At 43.4% G+C, this 21,868-nt stretch overlaps 2 non-coding genes and 1 pseudogene across 2 annotated transcripts; 2 read left to right on the plus strand and 1 right to left on the minus strand.

Moving 5' to 3' along the window:
* Positions 1–532: 532 nt before the first annotated feature.
* Positions 533–1,024, plus strand: LOC116628578 (annotated as a pseudogene).
* Positions 1,025–2,463: 1,439 nt separating this feature from the next.
* On the plus strand, positions 2,464–2,556 carry TRNAI-UAU. Its single transcript is given in 2 exon segments — positions 2,464–2,501; positions 2,521–2,556. It is a non-coding gene; the product is annotated as a tRNA-Ile (tRNA).
* An 11,131-nt stretch (positions 2,557–13,687) lies between these two features.
* TRNAR-UCG lies at positions 13,688–13,760 on the minus strand. The gene has a single exon. It is a non-coding gene; the product is annotated as a tRNA-Arg (tRNA).
* Between the last annotated feature and the right edge of the window lie 8,108 nt (positions 13,761–21,868).

The raw sequence follows: 21,868 nt of genomic DNA on the forward strand, positions 1-21,868 counted from the left end.
CCTGTCAGAGGCTGACTTCTCAGCCTGGAAGGCCACATTCCCACTCAGAAGACAATGTTTATGGTTTTAGGGTCAGAGAGGTAAGGTCCTCTCCCTTGGAAAGGGACCTTAGGGGTTGGTCAGAGCTTTCCCCAGGACCAAGAACTGAGCTCACTCTTTAGCTCAGGCTGGGATATTCGTAGGAAGAGAAGACACAGAATCAGAAAGACAGCTTTTGCTCTGGAGCACTGGTCCTCAACCTCTAAAATGCACCTCAGCACCAAATGTCTTCTTTAGCAGAAGACGGGTCAAAGACATCCAATTAAATTGTGATAGATCAGTGGATGGATTGAACACTGTCTCTTACAAATAATATAAGAATGTGGGATAACGAGTCATTATATGTTCAGTCCTTAGAACAGGTCCAACCAGATAGCAAGGGCTATCTAAGTGTTTCCTTTAGCTTGACCACCATGGGAAATAGTTTATGCTATAGTGCTAAATAAAAATAAAATGATACAGGGGGTCAAGAGCTGCCCCTGCCACCACTAACATGGAGACTTTGTACCAAGTCCTGTTCTTAGTGCTCGAACGCCCCAACCTGAAGCTGAAGGAACCACCCTGGATGCACTTGCTGTGAGCCATGATTGTGTATGCTCTGCTGGTGGTATTCTTACTCCCTCATCACCAGAAGAATCACTGATGATGTTACTGTTGAACCTCCAAGTGTTGGCTCTATGACCGATCAACGTGGGTGTCAGAGACCAGTAGCTTGCTTGGACAATATATTATGGAAGGACTCACATCCAGTTTCCTGTCTACAATGGGAGGCTTAGGGTGCATAATCCTGGACGGATTGAATGTACCAAACATTCCAAAACTCAATAGATTTCTTTTTCTATTTATTGGATTTGTCTGTGTCCTACTGAGTTTTGTCATGGCTAGAGTATTCACAAGAATGGAACAGCAGGGCTCTGATGAGTTAAAATGCCTTTCGAGAAGAAATCAGTGGATATTGAATTTGCTCCTCTTAATGAAGTTTTAAAGGCTGTACCAGTCCTCTGATGTGAAATATGGAAAAGAATGAAAAGCAGAAGAAAAGTGAACACTTCCTCTAATGAAAACATAGGAAGGTATTAAAGCTTGAACTAGGATGTCTTCTTGGTATCAAAGAGACAAGCTTATCATGGTATTTCTTCCTGCTGGCCTATACTGATACACCAACGATGGTAAGTGGTACTTACGTCTTAGTTTTTCATTTCTTAAAGAAAATATACTCCAGGGATGCCTGGGTGTCCCAGTCAGTTAAGCCTCCACTCCATCTGGCTCAGGTCGTAATCTGGGGGAATTGGGATTGAGTCCCGTGTGGGGCTCTGTGCTCAGTGGGGAGTCTGCTTCTCTCCCTCTGCCTGTGACCCCACCATCCCCTGGTCTCTCTCTAAAATAAAGAAATAAATATTTTTTTTAAAAAAAGGGAAGACGTGAAGAAATTTGGGGCACACCAATGAAAAATTAAAACCTTAAAAAAATATATACTCCATTTCTACAACTATAATATTGAATAAAGTGATTATTTTCTATAGCCCCCTTAACAATTTTTGGACATGACATTTCTGACTTTCAAAAATTAATGTAAAAGTCAGGAAGCCAGATCCCATAAGCTGAGAACTCTGGACAGATGATCAGCTGTACCTATGGTAATTGCCTCTACACAGAGTGGGTGACAATACATTATTTCAGATATGTATGCAAGACTGTTTCCTGCACAATAAGATGTATTAAAGGAGCAGAGATGAAAATTTTTTCTAATTAAAAAATAACACATAAATGCATATATATGTGTGTGAGTGTATAGTTACGGACATGCCCACTCCAAAAATACTCCAATGAAAACCTTCACAGAACAAAGTCTGAAATGAGCTACGACACAAGTGAACAGTGGATGTGAGCATGAGACTTTAGAAAGTGTTCGAGTAATTATCACGTTGTTTCCTGCATTTCCTTAGCCCGTGTTGCAGCTATGATTTGAAAAACAGTGCTATTTCCGAAGGAAATACCAGCTCTCTGAAGGCTTCAGGGTAGTAAAGTACTTTACCATCCTTAGCTTAGAACCCAGCAGCGAAGGGCCGGCGGGCAGGTGGCACCTGCGCGGGAGGAAGGCCCGCGGGGATCCCCAGCTGGACCCGCCCTGAGCCCAGCGGCTGGAATTCACTCCCCCAGGTCGGACCCCCGCGAGGGTAGAACAGGTCCAACTGCAGTCGTTTGGACCAACGCGCCCTTCCTTCAAATACGAGTCTGCATGTGGACAGGCGGCGGCCTCCAGCAGCGGCCGCGGGGAAACGGCTCCAGGTCCGCGAACACCGGGGATCGCCGCTCCCGGTCCCGCTCGTGGAAGGCTTGCTCGTGCCGCTGAGTTCCCGCAGCCGGAGCAGCCTCCCGCGGTGGGGGCATAGTCACGTACCTCCGCGGCCGCGCACCCGCGCGGCTCCAGTGGCGCAATCGGTTAGCGCGCGGTACTTATAAGACAGTAGCTGGTGGGCGATGCCGAGGTTGTGAGTTCGAGCCTCACCTGGAGCAGCTTTTACCGCCCCTCCGACCCGTACAAATTCAAATGAGGGAGAGAGGGGGACCCCTCAAGGAAACTTACGACCTACCCGGAGCCCGCTTGTCTTTCGTCCTAGAACTCCCTGCTCAGGGTCCTGCGGAACAGCCCCGCGTTTTTGGCGCCTGCCTTCTCCGCACACCGGTTGCCAGGACGACTGTTCACAGCAGTCAATTCAGTGAGCAAAGGACCATCAGACAGAGACTCAGGCCCAGAGTTCAGGTATATATACAAATTCTAAAAATTATTGAAAAATTACTCCTATGCCTGATTTGTTAACTCCATGAAATGTGGACAATCTTGGTTTTTCCTAAGTATTTCAGTGGAAACTCTCCTGTCTTTAACCTGCCTCCCTCACCTCAGTCTCTCCACTCCCCTGGGCTGCGTCTGGGACCCTCATCACTCAGGTCTGCGATGCCGGTCGTTGCAACGAAGACACAGGTGGTCAGTCTCAGAAAACGAACTGACCCTTTACCATGTCCGGCTTGAGCGGGAAACTTGGGTCTAGTCAGCGTTACCGGAGGCATCCTGGAGACAGACAGAGCTCTGCAGCCTCCCAGGAGATGGGAAATCGTCCGCGTGCAGGTGCCCGGCACCGTCAGGTCTTTTCCAGATGCTGCGCCCCGCCCTGAACTGCCCACCATGAACTGTAGGTTCAAAACGAGGTTCACAGACCAACTTAGGGGAACACTTGGTAAGGAAGTGATAATGAACACTTTACTCACCCAGATTTACAATGGACATATGAATAGAGGTTATTCACGGAGTTGTTTTCAGTTACAAAGGAGATAATCAATGATCAATTAATTAATGGCCCCAAATTCCTCTCTGCATGTCCCCTTGCATTGTGATTTTGCAGTATCTTCCATCAAGAGCTGGGGTCTCTTTCTCCCCCTCTTGGATGTGAGCTGATCTCGTGATTGACGAAATGCAATGCTGTGGAAGTGATTTTGCAGGAGTTCCAAGATAAGGCCTGGACAGGCCTTACAACTGCCCCTCTTGCCCTTTTGGGATCCTGAGACCCACCATATGAAGAAATCCCGTCTAACCTCCTGCAGGATGGAGGAGCACATAGAGAGAGAGAGAGAGAGAGAGAGAGAGAGACACGCTGCCATCCTAGCCATCCCACAATAAGATGCACAATAAGATTGCATACATATCTGAAATAATGTATTGTCACCCACTCTGTGTAGAGGCAATTACCATAGGTACAGCTGATCATCTGTCCAGAGTTCTCAGCTTATGGGATCTGGCTTCCTGACTTTTACATTAATTTTTGAAAGTCAGAAATGTCATGTCCAAAAATTGTTAAGGGTGCTATAGAAAATAATCACTTTATTCAATATTATAGTTGTAGAAATGGAGTATATATTTTTTTAAGGTTTTAATTTTTCATTGGTGTGCCCCAAACTTTCTTCACGTCTTCCCTTTTTAAAAAAAAAAAAAATTTTATTTCTTTAATCTTGCCAGCTGACACCCCAGACATGTGGGTGGGAACATTTTGGACCATCCAGTCCCCATCAGACTGCCAGATGCCTGCAATCACGTGAATGACCACAGGCAAAACCAGCAAGAGAATTGCCCAGCTGAGTGAAGCCCAAATTGTTAACCTGCAGAATTTAAATGAAAGAAACAATTATTGTTTTTAATCCACTAAATTTAGGTGAGGTTTGTTACAAAGATATAGATAACTACTAAAAGCATTTAGCACAGAATAAGAGCCTAAGACAAGTTAGCAGATTATTACTTTGGGGGATCTTCTCTTTGTCCTAAGCATTGGGTCCTCTCTGTTCTTGCCACAGCATTGAGACTCCAAATCAAGGGGACCTTGGGCTATTTAAATTTATTCCAGGAGTAAGCTGTCTCCTTGGGTCCTTGCACCAAGCCCAGAGTTGAAAGGCCCAGAATTTCCGAATCTCTAGAGTGAGTAGAGGTATGAATGAATAGGCAGTGTCCACATTCCTTGCCTGCTTTTGCAAACAGACTAGGCTGTAGGATCCATATTTCTCCCCAGCTGCATCTTCCCAGTGCTGGCTGTCCTTTTGTTAAATGTCCTGGTTTGCCTTGTCACCAATGACAAGGAGACAAAGGGCTGATATCCACATTGAGAAACATTTGCACATTGAAGTAATTTAGAGATACCAGGCACTCACATCTGGTAGCTTGTTGCCTAATATTTTTTCAAGGAAATCCTATAACAGAAATTCATATGGGTAGTGTACTTGTTGTCATGGTGGCTGGAAGTTACATGTACAGTTCTTTTTTCAGATAGGTCTCCAGGATCTTCCCACTGGGTTAACCAAGATACCACACATAGGCCAAACTTTTTTGCTTATACAAAAAAGCAATTATATAAAACAAACATGCATAATGTATTGTTGGACCTATAACAGAGAAATGTAATATATTTGCCAATAACACAGAGAAAACAAAAAGTAAAAGGGTAGATATAAATACGACTATATCAAAAATAACATAAATTGTGAATGAATTAAACGACCAATCAAATGGCAGAGATTGTCATACTGGATTTTAAGAAAAAGATCCAACTGTATGTGGTCTACAGGAGATACACTTTAGATTCAAAGATAGGAAAGACTGAAAATAAAAGAATGGTAAAAAGATGTATCATGCACACAGCAACCACAAGAATGCCGGAGTGTCTATGTCAACATTACACAAAATGGACTAAAACAAACAAACAAAAAAGGTTCTAGAGATAAAGAGCAACGCTTCATAATGATGAAAGGATCAATCCATCAGAAATATATAACAATTATAAATACATATGCACCCAATGAAAGAGCACCAAAATACATGAAGCAAAAACTTAAACAAATAAAGAGATGAATAGACAATTCAACAATAATGGTTGGAGATTTCAAAATCTTACTTTCAATAATAGATGGAACTAGACAAAAGATCAACAAAAAAATAAAAGATTTGAGCCATATTATAAACCAGACTTAACAGACATCCATCAACAAATATACATTCATCTCAAATGCACATGGTACCTTCTCAAGGATAAACCATATACTCAGCCATAAAACAAACTTTGATAAATCTAAAAGGATCAAAATAATACAAAATATATTCAGCAATCACAATGTATAAAATTAGAAATTAATAACAGAAAGAACTTGATAGAACTTACAATTATGTGAAAATTAAGCAATACACTCTTAAATAACAAATGGGTCAATGAAAAAAACCAAAAAAGAATAGAAAATACCTTAAGGTAAAGGAAAACAAAGGCTTAACATACCAAATCTTATGTGATGCAGCTAACACAGGGCTTAGAAGAACATGTATAGTTATAAATTCCTATGTTAAAAAAGAAAACCAATCTCCAATTAGTAATGTAACCTTCTACGTTAAGGCACGGGAAAAGAAGAGCAAACTAAATCTAAGCAAGCAGAAGTAAGGAAATAAATATTAGAGTGGAAATTAATGAAATAGAGACTAGAAAAACAATAGTGAAAATCAATGAAACCAAAAGCTGGTTTTTTGAAAAGATCAACAAGATTGACAAACCTTCAGTTGATTGACTAAGGAAAAAAGAGGATGGACTGAAACTCCTAGAATTAGAAGTGAAAGAAGGGGCACTACTACAGAACCTACAGAAATAAAAAGGGTTACCGAGGGATACTGTGAATAATAGTACACCAACACATTAGATTATTTAGATGAAGTGGACACATTTCTGGAAAGACACAAACTAATGAAACTAATTCAAAAAGATTAGACAATATAAATAAATCTATAATAAGCAAACAGATTGAATTAGTAACCAAAAGAATACCCACAGAGACAAGACCATTCTCAGGCATCTTCACTGCTGAATTCTACCAAACATTCAAAGAAGAATCAATATTAATTCTTTATAAACTTTTATTTTTTTAAGATTTTATTTATTTTTTAAAAGATTTTATTTATTTATTTGCTAGAGAGAGAGCACAAGGAGGGGGAGTGGCAGGCAGAGGGAGCCCGATATAGGGCTTGATCCCAGAACCCCGAGATCATGACCTGAGCCAAAGGCAGACGCTTAACCAACTGAGCCCCCCAGGCACTCCTACAACTCTTCTAAAAAATAGAAGAGAAGGAAAGACTTCCTAACTGATTTTATGAGGCCATTATTGCCATAATGCCAAAACCAGACAAAGACATCACAAGAGAACTATAGACCAATGTCTCTTATGAACATGGACACAAATCCTCAACAAAATACTAACAAAATCCAGCAACACATAAAAGGAATTATATACCGTGACCGAGTGGGATTTGTCCCAGGAAAGCAAGGTTAGTTTAACACGCAAAAATCAATTATTGTAATATACCACATCAATAGAATAAAAATAGGTAAATCATCTCAATAGATGCAGAAAAACACTTGACAAAATCCAACACCCTTTCCTGATGAAAACTCTCAACAAACCGAGAATAGAAATACACCTCCTCAACCTGACAAAGGACATCTGTGAAAAAACTCCACAGCCAACACTATAAATGCCACTTTTCTTTCATTATGGTGTCTGTGGATGAGCTAACTTAAGAAATTTTAATGCTGTCAAATCTGTCAATCTTTTTCCTTACTGCTGTCATGTTTTGCATGTTTATGAACTTCTTCCCTACCCCAAGTTTACAAATATATTCTTTTTTATAATTTTCTAAAATTTCTATATATTTGTCTTTTACATGTAAGTCTTTAACTCAGATTTTTTTCTGTATGATGAAGTACAGGTCAATACATTTATGTTCATTTTTTTCTAGAACTATTTACCTAAAAATTCACTCCACCCCCCATCTCTAGTGTATCCTCTCTTCTCTATCAGGTGTCCACGTGAGCATAAGCTCTCTGTTATGTTTGATTTCTCTATTTACCTATCCTGGCCAATGCCATGCTTCTTTTAATTACTGTTGAAACTTTGAATGAGTCTTTTTTTTTAAAGATTTGTTTATTTAAGAGAGAGAGTAAGTGCATGAGTGAGCATGGGGTGAGGGGCAAAGGGACAGGGAGAGAGTGAATCTTAAGCAGACTCCATGCTCGGCACAGAGCCCAAGGCAGGGCTTGCTTGATCTCTCAACCCTGAGATCATAACCTGAGCCAAAATCAAGAGTCAGATGTTTAACAGCTGAGCCACCAGGCGCCCCTCTTTTTCCACTTTAAATATTATTTTTCTGGGGCACCTGCCTGTCTCAGTTGAGAGAGCATGTGACTCTTGATCTTGGGGTTATGAGTTTGAGCCCCATGTTGGACATAAAGATTATTTTAAAAATTAAAAAAAATTGTGTGATGATAAAATGAATTAATATATTTAAAAAATAAATATTATTTTTCCTTGTTGGAAAAGACTGAAGCAAATGGGCATTAAATGGCATTGTTTTCTTCTGTCAGAGGTAATACTGCACCATTTTCCTGCTACAGTGGCTTTATCTCTTCCTCGTTCTTTTCTGCTATAAACTTTTTAAAAGCATGTGGGGCGCCTGGGTGGTTCAGTCGGTTAAGTGGCTGCCTTGGGCTCTGGTGGTGATCTCAGGGGCCTGGGATCAGGTCCCACGTGGGGCTCCCTGCTTCTCCCTCTCCTTCTCCCCTTCCTCCGCCCCCAGCTTGTGCTCTGTCTCTCTCTCTCAAATAGATAAATAAAATCTTAAAAGAAAAAAGCATGTGTATACCAAATACCATACTTAGTGTGTGGGACAGTCATAGGGGAATTATAGCTGCAAAGGTAGGAGTTCTGTTTATTGACATCCTTGAAATTAAGCTTCTCAAGGCAGAGACTATTGAAATTGTTCATTTTTATCCCAAGTAACAAGAAGGGCGTATGGAATTTAAAATACATCAATATTTGTTTAATTAATAAGTGATTTCTTCCTAGAAGAGGCTGAGGTCTACATGAGATCAGCCCTCACTCCACAGCCATTTATATCATGAATTCATGTTATGATGGGTTCTGAACATCTCATTATCCCCTGGGACTTTGCTCCTGAATTCCCTGCATTTCCTTCCTTCCCACCCTTTCTCCTGAACTTCACCTCTATGTTCTGCCCTCATCCATTACTCTCTTCATGTCTTCCGTAAGTCTTTATTATTGAATAGTGAAAATAAATTGGGTTTTGGAACACTTGGGATTATTAGGAAAACAAACTGAGGCATATTATTAATTTTCTCTCTGTGTTGACTTCCTTATTGACATAATGGGCACACTGATAGCCACCGGCTCATTAGTGAGGACTAAATGTGATGTGTTTGAAGATGGCTGTCACGTGGCAGGCAGCTTGTGAATGTTAATATTCTTTTCTTCCTGCATGCTTTTTTCTTACCTTCTCCCCCCCCACCTCCTTCCTTTTCCTCTCCTTATTCCCCTCCTCCTCTGCCCTCTCCCCTTCCTATCTCCTAGTCCTAGACTCCCACAACACGTTCTGTCCCCATTGACTCTCTCTTGACCAGGACGTGAGTCAGAATGGATGCCTTGGCCCTGAGAGACTGAGAACTATAGGATCTGACATGTCACTATTGGCCTTGAAGTCTTTCAGTCGTAGCCTACAGGCTCCCATGAGTAGGTAAGGACCTACGTGAGTAGGCAAAGCTCTTCTAGCCTCTAGTTTTTACTCTTACCCTGGTTGCAGTATGGATGTGTCATGCTTTCAGGTGGGAGTTCTGAACTAAGCCCACCATGTTTTCTTTTGAATTTAGATTTTTTGCTCTTCTCACGCTGGAGGCGTGCTCCAAAGCTACTCAAAAGCTTATCAGAACTTTGAAACTCAGAGATCTGGGAAAGCTGAGTCTTTAGGCTACTTAGATCTGATCCGTGAGATGGGGCCCATAAAGAAAGAGTTTCCTTACCACTCAAGAGCCAATTACTACAAGGTGAGCAAAGGTTAATAGTCCTAGATGGTTAGGAATTAGTAACAAATGTGAGGGGCGGGATGATATCATAGATAGATTCCTAAAGTAGGAATACGGAGATTAGATTCCTTCCATTGCTATTAACCACATGATTTGGTATATCACTTTCCCCTCCTGAGCTACAAACACATAATGTAAATGATAAATACAATTTATTGGTGCAGGCCAAACATCGTGCCTCATGCTCAGTGCTTTATAGATGTGTATTAATCATATTTTTTATTTTCTGTATTTCTGATGCTTTGACATCTTGGGGCCTTGCCAACCCTAGAGAAAGACTGTCCCCGTCCCCAAGAGCTAATCAATTCCCAGAGGCAGGAAACAACCCCATGCAAACCAACCAGTCCAGAGTTCATGCTCCAGTTTCCTTATCAAGCTCTTGTGCTCTGGGCCACTATTCTCCTGCCCTAGTCATCCCAGGGCCAGGTACCAGATCACTAGGGACAGCCCTGAACCATTCAAACTGCCCAGTCCTAAGCCTGTTTACCCTGCCTCACTCATTCCTCCCACAAAAACCACAACGAAGGCTCTTGCCCAGTTCCTCCCTCACTCCCTCTGCCTCCTGCCTGACCCTGGTACTTCCCCAGATGCCACGGCTTCTGTTTCTGGGGATCTGTGAGTACAAAAACGTCTTCTTTCATGACAGCCAAATTCTGTGTGTTTCACCATATCCGATTAAAACAAACCAAGCGTATATTTCAAAACAGTATGTTAACGTTTCATCTCCTGAGGCAGGTCTCCACTAGTGCGGGATTGAATGCTGTAATGTCTATGGTGACAGCCGAAGACTTTTGCATGACTGCCTCAGGGCTTTGGGGCTTTTGAGGCACAATTCAGTGTCCTTGTGCTATTATTCTCAGTTGAGAAGAGCTCAGAAGTCTAGAGAAAGAAATGGTTTCTATCTTCAAGAAAAGCTTTCAAAGTCTCATAATCCACCAGCCCTGGCTCAGGATGGAAACCAACTCTGCCTGGAGTTCAGTTCCAGAAAGGACTGGAGGCACGGGGATGGAGGGGACGGGGTCAGACAAGCAGGTAGAGCAGGGGAATTTCAGCAAAGTAGAGCTGCTTTTGGTTTGGATTGTATGACATGCTCTCAGAGCTCCTCAATGAAGACTGTCGACAACTGACTAAAATAAAAAATGAGGGATGCCTGGGTGGCTCAGTCAGTTAAGCGGCTGCCTTCGGCCCAAGTCATGATCCCAGGGTCCTGGGATTGAGTCCCACATCGGGCTCCTTGCTCAGCAGGCAGCCTGCTTCTCCCTCTCTCTCCCTCTGCCTGTGCTCTCTCTGTCAAATAAATAAAATCTTTAAAAAAATAAATAAATAAAATAAAATAAAATAAAAAATGAAAACTGTGTAATAAATAAAGTTTGTCTATCAGATTCCTGGGCTTCTGTGGAGTAAAAAAGGAAAGGGCTCACTGGATATCCACGTAGCAGAGGTGTATTCTCCAATCCTCTCATTTTCTCACTGTATGTAACATATCCTTCATGGTTCATCTCTTCATTGATACAGGCCATTATAATACATTACCATCTATTAGATCTTACAAGCTATTATGTTGTAATAGATCTATATAATCTAATAACTTACCTTTGTATGTAATCATATCATCTGAGAATAAGGACTGTCTTCTTGCTTCCTTTCTAGTCATGTGGCCTTGTATTCCTTTTTTGAGCATGACTAAAAAAGACAATGAGGCACACAGAAATACATAATCTTGAATAGAAGTGGTAAGAGCTAGGATCCCTTATTTGTTACCAATCTTAAACAGAATGTTTTTCATTATTCTGCATATATTTAAGATTTATGTTGACTATAATTTTTCAAAGATGCCAGGTTAAAGAAATTACCTTCTATTGCTAGGTTGCTTGGAGTTTTGATTGTGACTGAATGCTGAGTTTTAGCAAATACTTTTTCTGTCTCTATTGAGGTGATCACGTGGCTTATTTCCTTCTTAATGTGCAAATTGGAATGATTTATTTTCTAATGGTAAACCAGCCTTGCAATCTTGGTATAAACTCAAGACTTATAATTAATTTTAAATGTGACTGTGTTCAGTTCCTTAACTTTCAAGATAATTTGTATCTGTGTTCAAGAGTGAGATTGACCATGATCTTCCTTTCTCATAATGTCCCTATCGGGTTTGGTATGAAGGTAATACCACCCTCAGTTTGGCAGTTTCTTTTTAAAAAATTAAATATAAAATCTTTTTAAAAAATAAGTAAATAAAAATAAAAAATTAAATATAGACCTACCATATGGCCCAACCATTCCACTGGTAGGTATTTACCCAAGAGAAATGAAAGAATATATCCACACAAAGGATTATACACAAATGTTCACGGCAGCTTTATTTATAACTGGAGATAATATAAATATTCATCAACAGACAAATGGGTAAACAAATTGTGGTGTATCCATACAACAGAATACTATCTAGCAATAAAAAGAAATGAATTACTGATACGAGCATCGTGGGTGAATCTCAAAATAATAATGTCGTTGAAAGAATAAAGAGAGCCCATATTGTATGATTTCATTTACATAAAGTTCTAACTACAAGCACAACCGTTTCATAAAACCACAGACATGACGACAGGAGGCAGCGGTTGTTGGAGGGGGATGAGCCTGTGTTCCTTGTATCTGTTGCAGGGGTAGCTGCATGAGTTTATACCTGCGTCAAACTCATACCTGTGCTTAAATATATGTAGTTTATGCTAAGAAAACTGTGCCTCAATAAATCCACTTAAAAGGTACATTAACTGGGGGGAAAATCTCATGATGGCATCCTGCAAACCTAATTGTGTGTCTTTTCTTTCTCTTATTTTCCTACGCTGTGGAAGTGTTACCTACCTGGGCCCCGGGCTCGCCAGGCAGTGGAGATGGACAGGAGGCCTCGTGGGAGTCCCAGCAAGGCGTCACAGGGACTCCTGCTCCGCACCACGGAGGCCGCCGGAAGGAAGGCATTCTCGGGCTGGCTCCCCAGGGGAGGTCAGGGAGGGGTTTTACGGAGACTTAGGTGGGGAAAGGGTTCAGTACGAGCAGGTGGAGGCGGGGGTGTATCCGCACCTGCGCGCGTAAAGATCGCGCTCCTGCCCGTGTGGCAGGTCTACTTCACACGTTAAATCTGCACCCCAGGTGCGACTTCTAACGTCACCAGGAGGGAGAGTCCGCGGAAGTTCAGCGCTGGGGCCCGTCCCGGTGCAGACTGGTTTGGTCCGGCGCTCGCCAGCCGGGGGGCAGCACCCTCCGCCCGCAGTCCTGCAGGGTCCGCTGCTCCGGACGCGCAGAGGTTTGCTTGTGCTAATGGAGACAGCTGCGGAAGGCGGGGTTTGCGCTCGGGGTCGCGAGGACCCCAGTCCGGTCCCTCCCTGCTCTGTCTCAGAAGTTACGTCTGATCAGACTGGTTTCTTTGTTTTAAAGAAGTGTCCGGTAAACGACGGGACACGGGATTTTCTCAGTAGGAAGACTTTTGAGAACTAATTCAAAATATTTCGTAGTTTAAGACTATTCATAATTGATCTTCCTTCTTGAAACTCACTTGATATGTCATATTGTTCTAACATTTTGTCCATTTCATCTTAGTATTCAGCTGTATTTGGCCAGATTCTTCACACTTCTGCAGAAGCTGCTCGCCCTTGGTCCCGGCTCGCTGGGCTCGCCTCCCCTGCCTCCCCTGGGGGCTTGGGGTCTCCGCGCGGGCGCCGGGGCCTCAGGCACGCGGGCAGGCGGCGCCTGCTGAGCCGAGGTGCACAGGGCGGCCGGTGGTCCCGCGGCCGCGGGGGCCGGGGGCGTCAGCCCGAGTCCGCAGATCACCACCTCTGCTCTGGCTCCCCTAAGGCAGGAGCGGTCTCCTTTCGAAAGGGGCGGCATTTAAACTGACTTCAAAGAGACAAGTCGCTCAAAATACAGGTTTTCTGTGCGTCTGAGGCACCGGGAAGGGGGAGGAGGGTCATTGCCGGCCGAAGCGACCCAGCAGGACCCGCGCCGCAGAGGCCGAGAGAGCAGAGCTCCTCAGCCTTCGCGCCCCTCTCCGCGGCCCCGCACACCTGCGCACCTGCCGGGCCGCGCGCTTTCGCCCCACTCCGCGGCCCCGCACACCTGCGCACCTGCCGGGCCGCACTGTCGCATTTTCTTCCAGACACTGGGATCTGGGATCGGAGTGTCACCGGACAGCGTGAAAAAGGGAGCCGCAACCACGAAGGGATTCGAACCCTCAATCTTCTGATCCGAAGTCAGACGCCTTATCCATTAGGCCACGTGGTCCAACGGTTTTAGTATCGCGAAAAATACCACAAGTGTTGCGAATCTGGGCTCTCTGGATTATTCACGTGTCACCCTTTGTACCCCAACAAAGTTACCGTCTCCGTTAATCTCACTTCAAAGAGAGTGTGGTTGCCACTCACAAAAGCCAAATAAGTTCCCGCAGTAACAGGCTAAGGCAAAGAGCAGTTCTGATTTCCTCCACACTCCTGCCTTTTTCTTCTTTTTTTTAATTAAAAAAAAAAAAATTACGTCAGTCACCATACATCACATCATTAGTTTCTGATGTACTGATCCATGATTCATTGTCTGCGTATAACACCCAGTGCTCCATGCAGTGCGTGCCCACGCCTGCCTTTAACCTGACGCCACGTCTCCTTTGTGAACAAAAGTGCCTACTTGCACTGCCCCGCCGGCTGCATCCAGCTGTAAAGACAGGAGGAAGAGACCACGGTCCCTCTGGGATCAGGGCCAGACTCTCAGGTCACCTTTAGAAGGACCTCAAAGAACCGAGACCCCTGGGAGTAAAGGAAAATCTCCGAGGGGGACAGTAAGCCCCTCCTGCGACCTCTCAGCTTGGCCCAGCGCTGCTGGGACAGCGTCAGGTAGGGCGGGATCCAGGGCACCTCCGAGGCCCGGCCCTCCGGGAAACCGCGCAGAAGGGAGCCGCCAGTGCCGTCCAGGGACCTTTGTATGAAGCCCCAGAAGGTCCCAGACATTCCGTGCACACCCGAGAAACAGCCGTCCTCTTGAGCAGCCACACATATAAATAGCCCTAAATCATTCAATAAATTGAATAAATTGTCAATTTTTTCCCTACAGAGAAAACTCCAAACCTAGATATTGTCATCTAGAACATCCACAAAATATTCCAAGGACAATAATTTCAACTGGACACAAACACCTCCAAATATAGTAACAGAGGGAAGCCTTTCCATCTCATTTTACAAGCATGACTTTGTCCTAATGTCAAAGCCAGACAAAGACAGCGTGAGAAAGGAAAATCACAGACAAGGAAATTTCTTTAACCTGATTTTTAAAATACAAAAACAATATGCAGAAAACAACACTTAAAGGTAAAAAATTCAAAACATTCTGTTTGAGACTGGGGACACCTGGAGTAGACCAGGAATTGCCATAATTGCCATTTCTATTCCCTACCAGACAAAAGGAAAAAAAAAAAAAAAAAGTGTAATGACTAGAAAGAAAGAAACAGAGCTGTCTTAAAAAAAAAAAAACAAAAACAGATTGTATGCTTGTGTACAAGATCAACTAAATAAACAAAAATAAACTATTATAATTAGTAAAAGAGTTTTAACACATCTTCCTGATGGCAGTTACAATTTACAAAAGCAATTACATGCAATAAAGAAAACTCTAGAAACCACACAAAATGAGATAGTAACATGATAATATTTCAATAACAAGAAAATATCTCAAAACAAGATAGCATGGTTTCATTTATAGAAATTACAAACTAAGCATACTAAATAATCTATTTTTTATGGATACATAGTAGTACATAAAAGAAAGAGAATGATTATCACAAGTATTATTATACTGGTTATCTCAGAGTGAAAGAGCTATAAAATGGAAATGTTCTCTTCCTTAATTAGTGGCTTTTTCTTTTTTTAATTGAAGTGTAACAAACATGTAAGAAAGTGTTCAAACATACGTATATACAGATCACTATTTACAAAGAGAGCATACCTATGAACTTCCACCCAGATCTTTTGTTCCACTTGCCACTGTTTCCATCAAATGAGACCCAGAACTAAGTTTGTCACTTGGGCTATGTCAGGAGATAGAATATCACTGGCACACCAGGAGCCCTCCTCATGCACCTTGTAATCACTTTCTTCATAAGAGTAACCACTGTCTTGACTTCTGACATCATTTATTAGTTTTGCACATTTTGTAACTTATATAAATAGAATTATATAATATGTACTGTTATGCCTGGCTGCTCTTGTGTAGCAACAGGTGAGATTCATCCATGTTGCATTTAACAATGTTCTTTTTTGTTGAATTGTACGAATATGTCACAATTTATTTATCCATTCTGCTGATGATGGACATTTGGTTTGTTTTCAGTTTGGGGATATCATGAATTCAGCTATTAAGAACACCGTTGTAGGGCACTGGGTGGCTCAGTCTGTTAAGCATCGATTCTTGATTTTGACTCAGGTCATGATTCAGTGTCATGAGATCAAACCCTGTGTCGCCGGCTTAAGATTCTCTGTCTCTCTCTCCTTCTGCTCCTCCCCCGCTCTCTCTCTCCCCTCTCTCTACAAGAAAAAAAATCCACCACTCTTGTAAATTTTTTTTTGTATATGTGGACTTGTGCACAAATTTTTTTGGTATTGTAATTAAGAGGTTGACTATTACTGATGTTTGCTGATAGCTTCCAAGACTCATCACTGCTTACTCACATCTAAACCAGCTCATGAGAAAGAGCACAAGGTCCCTCTCTTGGCACCAGTGGGAAGGTCAGACTGCACGTCCCTGGTTCCCACTCAAGAACCTTCACCCCAGCCCCACCCTCCAACCACAATCACAGCCGAAGCTACTCACCCCTCCTTGCTCTCTCAAACCATTTTTGGACCTGTTTGGGAGATTTGTCTGCTCTCCCCAGAAAGCCTCATTATATAATAAACTTTTTCATATCCTCCTGGTGCATGTGTAGTATTATCAGTCCTATGATTTAAACCAAATGGGATGGAGCACTTACTTTCAGCCGAATGATTACAGGAGAGATGTGTACTTAGGACTGGACTTGCTGAGTCATGGCAAGGGTGTTTAACTCTCCTAAAAATACTGTTGCAAGCAGCATATGTGATTTCCATACATCTGTAATTAGACAGAAAAGAAATGGACAAGCTGAAAACAGCAAAGGATGAAATATGACAAACTAGATAAAAAGGTAGATGAGAAACAACTTCCCAACAAACTCAGCTGTTAAACACAAGCCTTTATTTCAACACTGTGGAAACGCCAGAGCCACGGAGGCCAGTGGAATTTCTACTCACTTGCTCAAGGACCGATTTTCTTACAATAGGATGATTGTTCCTCTGTAAGTTCAGTCCTTTCAACTATGGCGTCTTAGCACAGACAACACAGGGAACAAAGCTCACAGCAACAATCTGAAGCAGAAGCATGGCCCACAGTCAGTTGAGAAAGCTCCTTATGTGGTGGTTGATTTGGAAGGATGGGAAAGTGATCTTTCATAGGTAGGAATTGAGTGGACAGTCCAAATGCATATTCCATAGAGAGGGGGCAAAAAACCCAAACAACAACAACAGCAACAAAAACGTATGGGCTTTCAACCCAGCCTTCATACAAAATACATTCTCGCATCTTTTAAAAGGTAAAACTACTTGCATACATTTCTCCAACATGGTAGAACGTCAAATGACCCAAGTCTCTGGATTACGCTCCAGTCTCTTTAAGGACATCAGTTTCCATCCTACTGCAGTCAATGTTCTTGTGCATTTTGTGTAATTAAAGCAATTATTTTCCCAGATAAAAATCGGTCTCAAAAAGACAGAAAGGAATTCGATTTGAAGTAACTGGCTTGGTGGTACAGCATTCTTAAGTAGTTAAGTAGATGAGCATTTTTTTAAAAGATTTTATTTATTTGTCAGAGTGAGGGAGAGAGAGAGATGAGCACACGAACAAGGGGAGCTACAGAGGGAGAGGGAGAAGCAGGTTCCCTGCCGAACAAGGAGCCCGATGGGGGACTTGGGACTCGATCTCAGGACCCTGACATCATGACCTGAAGGCAGATGCTTAACTGACTGAGCCACCCAGGTGCCCCTCAAAATACATATCTGATAAAGAACCAATATTCAAAATATACAAAGAACTCTTAAAATTCAAAAACAAAAGAACTCGATTTAAAAATAGGTCAAAGACCTTAAAAGACATCTCACTAAAGAGATACAGATGGCAAACAAGCATATGAGAAAAAATGCTCCACATTGTATGTCACCGGGTAAATACAAATTAAAGCAACAATGAGATACTAAGTACCGCATCCCAATTAGCATGGCCGAAATCCAGAACACTGACAACAGCAAATAGCTGGCAAGGATGTGAAGCGACGGGAGAGCTCCTTCATTCTCGGTGGGAAGGCAGAACGTGCAGCTGCTTTAGAAGACAAAACTAAACATACTCTTACCATATGATCTAGCTATCACACTCATTGTTCTTTACCCAAAGGAACTGAAAACTTACGTCCATCCAAAAAGCTGCACGTAGGTGTTGATGGTAGCTTTACTCATAATTTCCAAACTTGGAAGCAATCAAGATGTCCTTCAGTAGGTGACTGGTAAAAAAAATCTGTGCTGCTTCCAGACAATGGAGTATTATTCAGAGATAAAAAGAAATGAGCTATCAAGCCATGAAAAGATATTGAGGAACCTGAAATGCATATGACTAAGTGAAAGAAGCCTGTCTTAAAGTCTGCATACTGCCCGATTTCAACTACATGACAATCTGGAAAAGGCAAAACCATGGAGACAGTCAAGAGTTCAGTGGTTGCCAGGCTTTCTCGGTAGAGAGGAGGGATGGATAGGTGAATCACTGCTGCACAGCGTGCTTGTCGAGAGACGAAACGATCACTCAGAGTCCGGTAACTTGGAGCAATGAGAGGCCCGAAGGGGCTGTACCACCAGGACCAGCAAGAAGAGCCGGCGGGGAGCTGAAGCCCGAGTCTGGGCGGATTCGGTCCCATTATCATGGAACGTAAAGTATGCGGAAGCAAGGAGGAACAAACCGCTGGAGAAAGCCATGACGTGAGGGGCAGCAGGGAACTCTGTCTGTGTGCCTATTAGCACAGATCCTAGGGAGGCGTTAACTAGGGGACTGTGGGGGATGGGAGAACGGACCTCAGCAGGCCTCTCTTGTCCACCGTCACCATCACAGGCTGATGGCCGGAATAACTGGCTTTTCTCACTCACATAGAGCTGTTGCCATTCATGCGTGTTCCCATTCTTATGGTCTCTTTTACCCACTGAGGTCCTCCTTTCCCACAAAGCACCAAGAATTTTTAGGGCAGTGAAAAAGTACTCTGTATGATACCATAATGATGGGTACATGTCACATTTGTCCAAACCCATAGAATGTATAAAAAGAGCGAATTGCAATGTAAATGATGAACTTTGGGTAATAATGTGTGGATGTAGTTTCATTAATTCAAACAAATGTATCACTCAGGTGCAGGATGTTGATCACTGGGGAACCTATGCATGGCTAGGGGAAGGAATCTTATGGGAAATCTCTGTATCTTCCCCTCAATTTTCCTGTGAACCTAAAACTGTCCCCCCCCCCACAAAAAAGTCTTAATTTAAAAGAGTACTTTTGGGGCGCCTGGGTGGCTCAGTCGGTTAAGCGGCTGACTTCAGCTCGGGTCATGATCCTGGGGTCCTGGAATCAAGCCCCACATCCGGCTCCTGCTCGGCGGAGAGCCTGCTTCTCCCTCTCCCTCTGCCTACCACTCTGCCTACTTATGCTCTCTGTCAAATAAATAAATAAAATCTTTAAAAAAATAATAAAAATAAATAAAAAAGAGTACTTTTTCACATTTTTTTCCTGATGTGCTCTTGTCTATATGCAAATCATTTGTTCTTCATAATATTCAAATTGATGTTAAATCAAAGTAGTAAGAACTCAGTCTTATAATATGCTTGATAAGATTAATAATATTTTAAAGGGTAACATTTAAAGCCTACATAATGTTATTATCTATTGTTATTTATTTTGTGTATATATAATAAAATACATATCACACATTGTTTTATAAAAGAAGCTTGTGTATAAGAAAGGGAAGAGGGCTGATGACCGAAAGGCAAGTGGCCATCAAGCTTTGCTTTCTGCTCTTCCATGCGGGCCGGGGTTCAGTCTCACCTGATCTGAGTGTGTCCTCTCAAAAGAGACAGTCACTTCCATGTTCCTGTACTGCGGTGCATTTTATAACATGTTGTGAGCAAATAGGATAATACGGAGTTCCTCACATTCGGAGAAGCTGAAAATCCTGGTTTGCAACATTATTTTCTGTTATTTTTTTGATATATAAGCATGGATACTCTCATTAGTGACAGATAAAGCGATCGTTTTAATGTTTGTTCTTAGGCACTTGTGCTCCTGTCTGACATCTTTTTCTCAGGCTGTTTTCTCCCCCCACAACTTCAGAGACCAGTAAGGTGCCCCTGACCTCACCCCACCTTGGGTGCTATCTAGACGGCCAGTTGGTGACACCCAAGTACCGCTCCTTCTCTTCTAGTCCACACTTGGTGCTCAAAATCAATGGAGGATGCTGGAATATGGGAACACTCCATATCTTCATTATTAACCCAACAGTATTATATTAGCTGCCCTGTTCCTTGAGCTCTGAGCCCGGGGAGGATTGTCAATTCATAGAGAAAAGGGAAAGTGCCATTGATAGGCATATTTTTCAGGTGACCATATCCTATTTCAGGTTCAGCAGAAGTGTACCTGTATTCACGTACATCCCATTTTCAGATCAGTGGAAGTTGTACCTGTACACAAGCTCACACGGTAACTGTCAGAAAATTTACTTCTAATAAGACTTTATCTTTAGGTTTAAAATACTTTTGTCATTTGGCATCAGGCATCAGGCATCAGGCGGGCCAGGTGGCATCAGGATGGAATGCAAGACATTCGAAATTCATGTTGTCCGCAACATGCCTTTCCTTCAAGCTGCCCATCGTTTGACACGTGTGGAGCGCGGTGCGTAATCCCATCTGCTGGGTCCCCACTAAAGGACCGTATTCTCCTACCGTCCAATGCTGTCACTGCAGTAAGGGAAGGACAACCACTGAATCTTCATCAGCAGGTTTCTAATCTTCTCATACTTGAGGGTAGATGCGTCGTTGTAGGGCAAAAACTGGGTCTTCCGGTAAAAAAAAAACAACAACACATCATCATCATCATCATCATCATCATCATCATCATCATCATCATCATCAAAGGGAAAAAAGCCTTGGAGTTTCAATGGGAAAGACTGTACCAGGAATTCCTGTTTATATTGCAGGGGGAAACTCACAGTATTATATGCTGTTCGAATTTTAAGAAATAGGAAATGAAAATGCAGCCCGATCTCATTCTGCAGAAATAGCCGGGATCCTGTAATCGTTGGTATTCTTTTTGTTCATATTTTTTGCTTTACTAAATACATGTGTATCCACAAACAATAGTTTCGTGTTTTTCAATTTACAGAAATAAAATCATACCGGAGTGAGTATTCTGAGTTGCTGTTGTTCATTCAACGTTACATTGGGAAATTAAATATTATATTCTGTTGTTACTATAATATTGTCATTGCGACTTTAAACGAATTGTTATTTAAAAGGAAACTTCCACGGTCTGGGGGCAGCGAGGGCCAGCTGCGCGCCCCGCCTCGGGCGGTGGGGACCCCGGTACGGGGAGCGGGGTCGCGGCAGAGGGAGCTGGCCCGGCGCCCCCCAGGCCCGCTCCCGCCCCTCGCGGACCTTCGCGTACTTCCCGCCTCCCCCCGCCCTGTGCCCCCGGTCTCGAGCGGGTCTCCCCCAAGGGTGTCCAGCTCGTCAGCCAATCACGAAGGAGGGACGACAGCGGGGGAGGGGGAGCGCTAGCGGGAAGGAGAGGAGTAGGGGCGGGGCCGCAGAGAGGGAGGGGAGGGGAGAGGCTGCCTGCGGATCCGGAAGGAAACGTGCGGACGAGACCTTGAGACGTCGTCCCTTCCTTGGTCCAAGGTCATTTATTCATTCGACAAACACGGCCGGGAGGCTGGCTCGTGCCCGGCACCACACAGCCGCGGTAGGGCGCGTGTGGGGTCCCCGAGGACCGGCGGGGGCAGACCAGAGCGCACCGCGTCCCCTGCGTGTCCTGGCCGCGCGGAGGCGCCGGGATTACCTCCCGCGACACCCTACTCCCGATCATCAGTGTTGGTTCGCGAGTCAGAGAAATGTTTCGCAAAAACCTCAGAAATGGTGATAGCTCTTTCTTGTTTGAGGCGGACTCCACCCCTGGCTGCGGAGGGGGCGCTCTCCCCTGGGGGGGGACTCTCTCCCGGGGGGTGCTCTCTCCGGGGGAGGGGCTCTCTCCCGGGG

Source organism: Phoca vitulina, unplaced genomic scaffold (assembly GCF_004348235.1).
Source record: "Phoca vitulina isolate PV1807 unplaced genomic scaffold, GSC_HSeal_1.0 scaffold123, whole genome shotgun sequence".
In the NCBI taxonomy this organism is placed as follows: domain Eukaryota; kingdom Metazoa; phylum Chordata; class Mammalia; order Carnivora; family Phocidae; genus Phoca; species Phoca vitulina.